Here is a 12,851-nt window from a genome sequence, read left to right on the forward strand (position 1 = left end):
ACTTTTAGATTGTGTGATAAAGAAATCAAAAATAAAATTTAATATTTATAAAGTACATAAAATAGAAAATAGGGAGGTGGAATAGAATTTACATATATATGAGGTGGAGGAGGAAAATAAAAAATAGGGAGGTGGAGGAAGAAATGTCTTGATAAATATGGCAGATTGGGTCACGCTTTTAAGAAGAGGCAATTTCTTCCTACAGCATATAATTTAATATGCACCTAATATAAAATTCAAAATTCAGCATTACCATCATGTTTGTTTATAGATGTAGAAATCCGGAAGTGGTTGTTATATACTCTGGATTTAGATATCCAGAAGGTCATTTTCGTGTTTCATTTAAGTTTCAGGATGACCATATCCGAAAGTGAGTTATGAGTTCCAGATTTTCAGATTTCCATGTCTAGAATAGTGTATTGTAAATGGTGTTGAAGATCAAGATCAAGAACTCATTTATGTTTACTTATGGATCTTGACATCCGAAAAGTCATTTATGTTATTCAAGTAAGCTTCCAGATGGTCAAATCCAGAAGTGACATATTAGTTCCGGACTTGTATATCCCTAACTTTGTGATTTAACTTATTGATATAAATATCCGGAAGACAAAATCTTTTAAATTATTAAAGACAAAACGAATATTTCACACCAATGTGTTGGGTGGTGGGTGCAAATTTGAATTGATATGGTGCACGAGATTCAGCACTAATAAGAATATAAATTTAACAAATGTTAGAACACAGGATTCTGTATAATTTCTCTATGTTTTTATATTTTAAAATAAAATATTTGCTTATTACTGTGATTATATTTTTTTTATAAACTCAGTTCGTCTAATATTAATAAAAAAAGTATGTATTTAAAAATATAAACTAAGTTATTAATATATTTTATGTTATCTAATTAAATTTGTCAATTTAGATTACTTTAGTGAAATTAGAATTTTATTTTATTTTTCATTTTTTGACATGCATAAGTATAATGGATCATGATTTTCTACCAATCATAGTCCGTTTTTGACATGTTTATGATAGTTGGCTAAAAATGGATGGAATTGGCATCTTTTGCTACCTTTAATATAGGAAAATAAATATTTTTTGTAGTGGTTACAAGAAGTTCATTTTATCAGCATTTATTTTTTTTATATTGTTTTTATTATTTGTTGCCATTGCAAAAAATATCCTGGATGAGTTAAGCTATATTTTATTTTATTAATATGTAATAACCCATCACAAGGACTTCATGGCCCAATGGATAAGGCGCTGGTCTACGGAACCAGAGATTCTGGGTTCGATCCCCAGTGAAGTCGTTTTTTAATAATAATATATTTTCACAAGAACTTATAAAACTTAAAAAAGAACTTATATAATAAGAAAATTTACACTTAATAAATAGATATTTCATTAAATTTAATTTAAATTTTAAATTGAAGATATAATTCCCTTTTAAAATAGATATTTTAGCATTATTGCAATCACAATTAATCCTATATATGAGTTTAGTTTATAAAAAATAGGTTATGTACTCACATTACTGAATAATTTTCTATTTTTCATTCAACTATAAATCATGTATAATATGGTTATTAAGTCTTGGAATAATAATTATCTTGTTATAGTAACACTTTACTCATACATCACAAATAAAAGACAAAAAATAAAAAATAAACAAAGACAACTAAGTGTTCTAGACAGTGTGAATTTATAATGCATGTGAGAGAGCAGGTATGGCCCAATCATTTAAAACTAAAAAGATGAATACCAATTATTGGTCCATGCTTTTGAAAGTCACATGGCACAAGAGTTCCCCTTAGGATAAGTGTGCCTCAAAAGCTCACTATATTCATTAATGGTGTTCAAAATATTTATTGCTTCACCATATTATCATTGGTTTCTATTTTCTTTTATTCCATGAGGGTGATATATGTAAGGTTTGTCAATACTTAAATTTTGTTAGGAAAATTGATTAACTATTTTTTTTTGAAAGGTCTCTTCCAATTATATATTTTCATTTATAAAACTAAAACCAAAATCTTACTAAAAATTATAGTTTAGTATTTGGACTAATAAATTTGTTGATAGAGTTTTCTTAACCAAAATTAATAGAAATAAAGGAGTGACATGTGCTTTGTTTTGGATGAAAGGATAGTTTGTAACACCCCATAATTTACATATAACTATTACAATACCGATTCTACATATTTTTATACAAGCTTACAGTTTTTCAAAACATTCCTAATACGTGATTAGGACATATAGAAATACAAATATTTACAATATAAGTTTCAAAATCAACGCCTTAAAACTCTTCTGATCCTCAGACACCTGTAAGATCATCTGCTTGTGTACGTAGTACAATCATCGCAGTTCAAACACAACAAGAAAAGCAAGGGTAAGCTAGTGAAAATAGAATTTTATAATATACGCAATTAAATCAAAAGAGAAAACCAAGTTACATGATCAATTTCTCAAATTATACAATCTTCTTCAAATCCCAACATTAAAACAATCACATAGATCTCACATGGATCTACACATCCAAGATATTCAACAAACAACGTCTTCCGGAAGACCCGTATTAAGTAAGTCCTACCAGAGACTAACACCTTATCCAAAGATTACCAGCGAATCCAACAGAAAGGATCAGGGTAAGTTCAATACAACCCAAGCCGTGCATCTCATATGTCACGATGTGCATGAACTTCCCCATCAGCTTCTCACCACCTGATATCTTAGTCTATGTGACTTAGATCATCAGTGAAGCTCGGAGATCTCTGTTACCACATAGGCATCAATACTTAATACACAGCAAACATCAGTCCATACATTATCCCAAATGTATGAATTCAATTCCATACCATTCCGTCATACAATATCATTCCAAACACGATCCACAACATTAAAAAACGTAATTAAAATAAAGAAAACAACACTTAAATATTAAACCATCAAAATATAATATTTTTACAAATTTAAATAATATATAAACAAACAACCCAATATATATAACACACAACATCCCTGTAAGAAAAATTGAATATTGGGACCACGTCCCTTCCGCATTCAGATCTTCTATCCTAGGGTGTTATTAAAAATTAAATTTAGCTTCCCTTACCTCAATTGCTTGCTTTCCAAGCAACTTTTAGAATTTTATTCCCCACCGTTTGGATAAGCTTCAAGATTTACGGGCCTAATGCAAATTATCCAAATAGAACAAAATTTCAGTATATAATAGAATAAGTTGAGAGGATTAAACTTCTCATTTGACCCCACCAAGATTGATGATTAAATCCTAAGGAAAAACAGAGAACAAAGGATATTTAGAGTAAAAATGAACTTACTTTGTTTGAAAATTTGATCGGGTAGAAATGTTCCTTAACTCCTCTGCTACAGCGTGGTATGATCAGATTCTAAAATAGATGAGGTATGAAGTGAGAAATTAAGAGAGAAGGGAGAGGAGAGAAGTTGGTAGAGAGAGAAAGTGATTTGGAAGAATGAAGAAGAAAGTGATAGTGTGGGCACGCTCTTTCTGCTCTTTTTTTTTTAAAGTGTCGTTACATAGTTTGAGGGAGTGAAAAAGAAAGAAAAAAGAGTGAAAAGTGATGGTTGGAATTAAGGGAAAGAAGGTAGAAAGTGAAATGAAAGTTCGTGAGTGATTTGATAAATATAATAAATTTAAAATAATTATAAAAAATTTAGAAATATAAATTAAAATAAAAATAAATTAAAAATTAAAAATCAATAAATAATTATAAAAATACATATTAATAATTAATTTTAAATTACTTTTTTATTTATTATTTTAATTATTCATTTTATTATAATATAAAAATATATATTAAGCATTATACATATATTTACATTAAAACATAACTTTTATTTATAATTAATTAAAAAAAACACTTTCTTCCAAATCTCTTTAAAACAACAAAGAAAGTTTGAAGGAATAAAAATACATTATTTTTCGTGATTTTAAATCATTTTATGTTTCCATTGTGGTTTTCTTCACCTGAAAACAAACAGGTCAAATAATGATGAGAAGTGGGAGAGATAATGATGTATGCATGTTTGGCATAAAGAAACGGTAGATAATGGGAATTGAAAAAAAATATTACAATTTTTTCTTTTCTAGAATTTCAATATTGAGTAAGACCTATGCAAAGTATTTCTAGAATGGAGGAGAATGTGGGAGATTTCCAAGAATGTTAGAAGGTTAGAAATGGAGTTGAATGTAATAAGAATTAAGAAGACAACTTTGAATAATAATATTCTTATACCAGACACTAAATATATGAGACATAAAATAATTTTATTTTATAAGAAATTAAGAAGACATCGTTTGACCTATGTAACTAACTCAAAACCTAAAATGTAGATGAATATTGAAGATGGAAAAAAAAATGAGGGGAGTATCTCTAGGACATGTGAAAAGGGAGGGACATAATAATCAATGTTGAACTAAAGTTACAATTATCAAACTATTGGGAGTGATAGTTAAATGAACTTATCATATAATAAGAGAATGATTATTGTTGAGTAAAAGGAAGGATGTGAAGTTCGAACACATAGGAAATGATATGATGTTAAGAGATCGGGTGAATAAGGTTTAGGTAGAAGAGATTTTTTGTTCATTCAATGGAAAACTATCATATTTGTTTTAGTTAGTCAAAATATCAAGCCCAAAATCCATCTTACACTGTAAGAAAATCATAAAATAAAAACTAATTTTTAGAGACCAAAATAATTAGTTGCAATAGTAACTAAATTAGAGACAATTTTAGAAACTAAAAAAAAAATTGGTTTCTAAATTAGTTTCTATTATTGTTAAATAGTTTCTAAATTGGTATGTAATTAGCAACCAAAGTTTTTGCTACCAAATTTAGAAACTAAATAATTGGTAGTTAAAACATTGGTTGTTAATTAGATATCAATTTAGAAATTATTTAACAATAATAAGAACTAATTTAGAAACCAATTTTTTTTTTAGTTTCTACAATGTTCTCTAATTTAGTTACTATTACAACTAATTATTTTGGTCTCTAAAAATTGGTTTCTATTTCATGGTTTTCTTGTAGTGTCAGAGAATAAACTTGCATTCACATGAACTAGATTACCTTTTAGTCCTTAGAGCAAAAGCTATTTGAAAAGCTTATGAGTGTGTTTGGCACCTATATATCCCTAAATAAGGATACTAAATACTTTAAGTGTATTGATGTAGCAATGATGCTTGTGAAAGTTTTTGCATTGATTCTATATCTTACCACTCTCGTTAAAGAATTGAAAGAGATATTTATAGCGTAAGAATGGAAAAAGAAGTAACATGGTAGTCTTGTTATTATTGTAAATAGAAGTATGAGTAGCCCTTACTGGAGGAAAGTGAGAATGGTAGTGAAAATGAGGTTGGAAGTAGAAGAATCAGTTAGAAGGAAGAAGTCATTGTCAATTATCAAAAGTATATTATCCTACATTTGACAAGGATCACATCTATAAGACGTCTACTTAGGTTTTTATCACACCAAATGAGGAAGATAATAGGTATGAGAAGAATGAAGAGTGAGAAGTATGCAAATACAATTTTTTATAGGTAAATATTTTTTAGAGGTTGAAGGCATATGGAGGGAAGTGGAAATAAACGTATTCGTTATTAATGGAAATGCTTCACATGACTTGAAGAAGAATGAAAGAATGTGGGAAAAAGTAAAAATGAGAAAGTACATCTCAAACACTAGAGATTGGTACACAACAATTGATTTCAGTCGGATAAGATGACAACATGAGAGATAAGATATAAGTAGAAAGGAGACAATAATAAAAGAATAAGAGGTTTAATGAGTTCACTAATGGAGCTCATGGATATTTCTTTAGTGGATAGAAAAATCTCATTTTATAAGCCGGATGAAAAAAATAGAAGCATAATTTACAAAATCACAGTGATAAAAGAATAGTTGAAGATATGAAATAAAAGCATAAAAAAGTGTTGGAAAAAACCTTCTCAATCATTACCTTTTTAGGTCCTTAATTGTTGGTTGGAACACAAAAGGTTTAAACCATTTCAAGGGAGCTTGATCAAAGCTAGAGGTGTATGGCTGAAGAGCATACGTATTCAAAGAAAAATTGAAGATGTTAAAAAACATGTTTAGAGAATGGAATAAATGTGGATTTTGGAAATGTTGCCCAAAGAGATATGGAAGTGGATGATAGTTTAAACAAGTTGGATAAAAAGAGTTGGACAAATAGACTTACTAATGAGGAATGTAAAAAGAAAAATGAAATGTAAGAACAATTGTGGACTTTAACTATGTATAAGTTATTTTTAAACAAAAGTCCGGAGGGATAACATTTCTAGGTACTTCCATTCAATGGTGAAGTGGAAAAGACATAAGAATAAGTTCATCAGACTAAAGGTACAGTATAAATGGGTGGACGATCCAACTACATTGAGAAGGGAAGTCATACAGTTCTTTATGAATTATGAACAAATTTGTTGAGCTCCTACATAATAGAACTCTATAGAATGGAGTTAAGTTTGTCATAATCCTTAATGGAGATAATGATTTATTGATTAATTTGTTTGAAGAAATAAAAGTTAAAAAGGTGATTTAGGATGGTGGGAGTGATAAAAGTCAATAAAAAATATAGTTAGTTTATTTATTTGGAATTATGTTTAACCGTGAATAAAAAGTTAAACTTGTAAATCATATGTATCGTTCATCCTTTCAACCTCTCAGCTCAAAGTTATATTTGAATATATAACTCGCCTGGCCAAGCATGTCTCAACATCTCTGCTAGGATGGACCTACAAACGACAATCATGTCTCACGGATTACCTGTGCATACACTTAAGATAGAATAATCAAATAAAATACCAATATGGGCCAGTGAGAACACCCATACTGATACAAACCACAACAATCATCAGATGACTAAGGACACATCAAGCACTTCACAAAAAGATCAGTCATTTCAGTATACAAAGCCAAATCCTACCAAACCTCGAGAGAGCATCAATAGAAGAAGAACCAGCTATAAACCAGAATATCAGAAGTTTTTCCTTCTTTTCTTTCCACCAAAGAAAAGTTATGTAAATAATTTGGACTCACTTTAGGGGTCCAAATAGTAGAATAGGCCAGAGTAGGTTCATTTAGCATAATAAGGGGTGTATTTATCATTTTAGCTTGTGCCTAGTCCATTATGGTTAGAATGTAGCCCTAGCTTCTAGAAGCTATGCGTAAGGGATGGTTTTGACCATGATCAACACCCTAAGCAGCCCCTCTCTGTTAGAATGGATGGCTTTAAACTAGAGGGAGGGGGGGTGAATTGTTTAAAGAGGATTTTCGTAAACTTTTAAAACAAGAATGAATTTATCTCAGGAAACTATTGATAAGAAATTCAGTTTACCAAAAACAGCAAACAAAATCAGCACAACCAGAAAAACAATCGGTTGTTTATACTAGCAAACAACAAATAAAACTGAATTTAAAGAGTTAGAGATAGAGAGATTGTACACAGATGTTTATACTGGTTCACTCCAAACCCAGAGCTACATCCAGTTTTCTCAGAACCCTGAGGAAATCCATTAAGCAATCACAACTTGATCACTTACACAACAACCAAGAGAATGACCTTAAACACCTCAAGAAACACACTCTCCTTGGCCAACACACCAACACCAAGATTGCTAATCTTGATCCCCTCAAGAACACACAGCCAATCTTAGCAAACACAGAAACGAAACTTGTTTTTCAGAGTACAAGGATTACACTTGTTAATCAATCACAAACTCTTAGCAATCTCAGCTCTTTGAAAAACTAAAAAACTCTTAGTAAAAACTTGTCAAAGATTGATTCTCAAATCTGTTATTCTGAATTTATTCAAAGATGTAGTTTGTTATCAAATCTTAACAAACTCTTAAATTGCATTAAAAGATTGGTCAAAGCATTTAATGACTGGAGCGTAAGCAGTTAAATCATTTAAAGCTCAGTCAAAGATAAAACAGTTTTTCTGTTATGGTCCCAAAATAAACAATCGGTTGTTTCCTCGAATCAATCGGTTGTTTCCTCGAATCAATCGGTTGTTTCCTCGAATCAATCGGTTGTTTTGGTTCTTAACAGTTCAACCATTTGAAAAACAGTTTTCAATCTTTTTCTCAAAACACCTAAGTATAAACAATCGGTTGTTTCAACAAAACAATCGGTTGTTTTAACTTAGTTTGAAAACATTTTACTTTCACAAAGATTGAGATGCTTATGCTTTAGATTTAATCAAAGGGTGGATTACAAAACTCAAACTACCCCAGAACTATACTAAACCAGCTCAGCAACACCAAGCACAGTCAAGACTTCAACATCCTTCAAAGGGTTTGGATTCTTCAAAGCTTGAACACCACTTGGTTCAACACTCTCCCCTTCCTTTTCTACCCCTCACTCATCTTACCCTCCAAGTCACTCCTTCCTATATAAAGGGTGCCTTCCTCCATGTATTTACACATTGAAATTTTAAGTAAAGAAACTCTGCAGGACTAATTTTGTCAGACTTGTGAGCTCATGTTGGATCTTATCTTAGGTGGGTAATATCCCAAGTGACAGCTCTAGGTCTTATCTTGGGTGGGTAATATCTCAAGTGGCGGCTCTTGCATCACTCATCTTGGAGACCCTCTACTCCAAGGGGCACGATTTCCTTTCTCCCCATAAGTTCTCTTCATCTCTTCCCCTTTTCAATTCCTTTTTGCGCCTTCCATTCCCCTTCCTCTATGTTCCTTCATGTTGTCTTTAAATTGTTGGTTCTCTTTAGTTGTTCCTTATCTCTAATTCCGTTGCATCATTTGTCACCTTATAATTATATTTTCCTTTTGCCCTTCCGAAGTGAACCTTCACACATACTTAATCACTTGGTTAAGTTCGTGTCCAGTGAGAATCTTCTTAGGGTTCTCACCTTAAATTGCTAATTCAAAAATCTTAAACAAAGAGCAACCAATGAAATGTGCATTCCTAAAATCAACTCACATCACATACCCAAGTGAAGGCCCAACATTGTTCATAATCCATTAAGAAGGCCCATCATGATTGGGTATAAATAGAAGTTCAAGCAACAGGTAAAAGGTAGGTGAAATAGCATTTATGAACCATTTAAACACTCATAGACTGACTAAAGCGTTGTAGTATCTTTGCACGTACCCTCCCCTTCATCTGGCCGAGAAGAAAGCAATCAGAAAACCGAGAACATGTTGACTGAAAAAACGAAAGGACATTGACCGGAAGGCCAATAACATATAGATTGAACATCATATAGGAAAAGGTGGACCAACAATAGCAGAGGAATATCAAACATCAAAGATTGAGCCGAACCTGGTCCTTGTAAGAACATCATGCTTTGGGAAAATCATACATATTGCGATAGCATGATAAACCGATATTCATAGTGTCTATTTTATTGCAATTAATATTTAAAAATGTTAATTTTTAAAATTATTAGCTAAAGCTAGCTATTTCAATAAAATAAGATAATCATGTGTTCTTTGTGATTTGTTGTGTTTTCACTAGTTCATCATAGATTACATAATATTGAGAAAACATCTAAATTGATTATAAAAAAAAAAGGAATGTATGAAAAGATACATTTATAACTAAATTTTAATATAGTTAATTGTTTAAAAAATCACCTGTTCCGTCCGGTTGACCGGGACGTCTTCGTGCACGACCTCAATCGTCAGCTGGGGTCTCCTTCCCGCTGGTTACCCGCGGATTCCTGCAAAAAAGAGGACAAAGAGGCGCCCTAGCGGCCGTGTGCACTCCGACGCTCAAGTCAGCCAGCAAGAAACACCAAAAAACTGTCCACCCACGTATCTGAGCACCGCGTGTGGCATTCTGAAGGTGGTAAAAGAACTGTGTATATGTGTGTGTGTTGTCTCCTTCAGGCAAAAATATTCTCCAGTCACTTGTACGTAATCTTAAAGCACGGGCAAGCCACCAGAGAGTTTCTCGTAAATTTGCTAAAGGTTCCAACCCTTTTTCCGACATTCTCAGCGCTATTTAAACTGCCCCAGCATTTAAAGCGCCTTAAAGCGCTTTTACTCACAAACGTAACGCACTCATTAAAGCGCTTAATTACGAAACGTAGCACATTTAAGACGTTGAAACGCTCGGGAGCCATAATAGTACCTGAATGCTCAAAAGGGAAACTGTATTGAATATCTTTAATTACCTGGCACCTGACTAGAGGGTGTTTCTATTCCGGCATGGCTGTCGTACACGTGGAGGGCCTCACGACGCCATGACCCCATCTGGGGGTGCTTCGGCCCACCTGGGGACGTTTCTACGTGTGAGTCCTCCTGCTGGGAGTGCTACTGCGCTAGGGGTGGCTTTTTGGGTGCCAACTCATGCCCCCAAGTATCTAGCCACTTACTCTGAGAGCGTATCTGCCTTCCTCTCGCACCCTGCACCCGGTTATCCTGGGCGTGAGCTTCCTCTTGGGTCGTATCTGTCCCGAAGGCGTCTCTGGGGTGGCAGGGGTACTTCACGAGTCAGGCTGCCCTTCACTGGTACTATCACTATGGCCTCGAAGCCACCTTTTCCTTCTCTTTATCACTTTCCCGAGATATCGGGTCCTGAGGCTTTCCCACGGCGTCGCTCCCTCCATGGTCTTTCCTACCCATGGGTATCGGGGAACCATACTGTGATTGCCTTACTTTTACACTGTTTGATCTGGCTACGCCCTGGTTGGGCGACGCCTCCACCCAGGCGACGCCTTGCCTTGGCGACGCCTTGTCCTATCTTGGCGACGCTTCCTCTTGGCGTCTCTACACCTGGGCGACACCTTGAGTTGACTTTGACTTTCCAGTCGTTGACTTTGACTTAGTCAACGCCCTGATACGGGACGGTACACAAGCCCCCCAGTCTTAAGCCGAAGACTTGTCTTCAGCGCAAAGACTAAAGCCTTGCCCCCACCATCCGCGTGCCTTCCTGATGACGTGTCATTCTCTGCTGACTCAGCAATTTTTCGAATTACTGACGCGACACTTTCTGAACCACAGGGTATTCTTAATGACCGATTGGACATTCCCTGAAATGGGGATGATAACGCCTTTTGGGCTACCCTTGATCGCGCGCCACGTGGCCCATCGCGTGGTCTTCCTTTAGGGACCTTTGCGTTTCCCCTGGGCAATCGACCCTCTGACGCGTGGCCCGATCCTGCGGCCCTTAGTTTGCGCCTCTTGAGTTGCGAAATGTAACGTTTAAGTTACTCCAAACCCCGCGCTTACCCTATTGTTACATTCATTCACTCTGCTACTTCTCACTGTTCATCGCCTCCAAAACCTTTTTTCTCTGCGATTGCGATTCTCCCCTTCCTGCGCTCTCCTACTGCCTCCATTTCAACAGCAAAGGTATGGTTTCGAGCACTCACAACTCTTCACTTCCGTCGCATTATAGGAAACTGCCTGGGACTGTTGTTACTCTCGTATTTCTGTGGATATTGTTTGTATGCTTCGTTGTTCCTCTCGCTTCCCTTCGTTCTCTTGTGGGTAGGGCGCTCCTAGGGTTCTTCCATTTTCCCCTTTTCTTCTCCCCAACCCCTTTTCTCTGAACCCTTTCTTTCTCTTTTGATCTTCAGCATTGGCATTGATGGCGAAAACCAAGACCACCGCGCCTCCACCGCTCCCTAAGTCTTATTATAAGGGCGAATATGACTGGGCCCCCGACGAACTTCTGGACGAATGTTCCCTCCTGAACTCTGTTGAGGACGTGGAGGCTCATAGGGGGGACCCTGCCCTCTATAACTTCAATGCGTTCCACAAAAATCACGACTCCCAAGTCCTGGTAAGCCGGGTGTGACCTGGGATGCCCGTTTGTGCGGACTCACGGGATACTGGGGGATGCCCTTTCTTCTTCCTCTATCAGATGGTGCTCAAGAGGGTGGGCCTGCGTCTATCCCTCACTCCCTTCGAAAAAGAGCTACTGACAGAGATAAACACTGCTCCCGCCCAACTCCATCCCAACAGTTGGGCTTTCGTGAGGGGGTTCCAAATTCTCTGCGGCTATCTAGGCGTTCCTTCCTCTGTGGACGTTTTTCTTCACTTCTTCGAGGTAAAGAAGCAAGGGAAGAGTCTCTGGATGAGCTTTTCTGGCATCGCCGGGCGCATCATCCTTACGCTCTTCCAGAATTCGTTCAAAGGATGGAAGGCTCTTCAAGGTACGTGCGACCAAGCGCGATCCTTCCATCTTAGAGGGCTTTCCCCTGTACTGGACAGACAAACCCATAACCATGAAGCCCTTGGCTCTGGACGAGCTCGCCCCGCCTGACCGAGATGTATGCAAAGCCTTGGCGGGACTGGGAATAGTCTTCGATACCGCCAAACTCATCGCGAACGAATTCAATGCCCATGGGCTTTCTACCTACTTCGGTATCTGCTCTTGGTGATTTATGATGCATTAGTTGTTGTGGTTATCTGCATGTATTTGGTCATAGGATCTTCCTTCTGATTCATCTGAATTAAACTTATGCTACCATTTTTCGCTGTACAATGTTACTTGCATTTTCACGCCTCTTCATGTATTGTGAATTCGCATAACTGTTCTAGTGCTAATCCTTGTTGTTTGACCTGTCTTGATATAGGATCGGTGATGGGCGTTTCCAAAAGAATAATGTTGGCGAAAGCACTGAAGGAGGCTCGTGCCGCCAAGGCAGGCGTCTCCTCCAGCCCTGTTGCCAATCCGGTTCTCCCACCGGCTCCGTCACCGCCGCCTCCAGTCACTGCTGAAGCTGCTTCTAGCCCATCTCCGACGTCTCCACCTGGCTCCGACTTGCTTCCAACTCCCAACTCTCCTTCGCCTATCGCCGCTGTCCCCCTAGCTGCG

General features: G+C 36.0%; 1 non-coding gene across 1 annotated transcript; it reads left to right on the top strand.

Annotated features, from left to right (window-relative positions):
* Positions 1–1,237: 1,237 nt before the first annotated feature.
* Positions 1,238–1,310, top strand: TRNAR-ACG (transfer RNA arginine (anticodon ACG)). Its single transcript has one exon. It is a non-coding gene; the product is annotated as a tRNA-Arg (tRNA).
* The last annotated feature ends 11,541 nt before the right edge of the window (positions 1,311–12,851 follow it).

Source organism: Phaseolus vulgaris, chromosome 4 (assembly GCF_000499845.2).
Source record: "Phaseolus vulgaris cultivar G19833 chromosome 4, P. vulgaris v2.0, whole genome shotgun sequence".
Classification (NCBI taxonomy): Eukaryota; Viridiplantae; Streptophyta; class Magnoliopsida; order Fabales; family Fabaceae; genus Phaseolus; species Phaseolus vulgaris.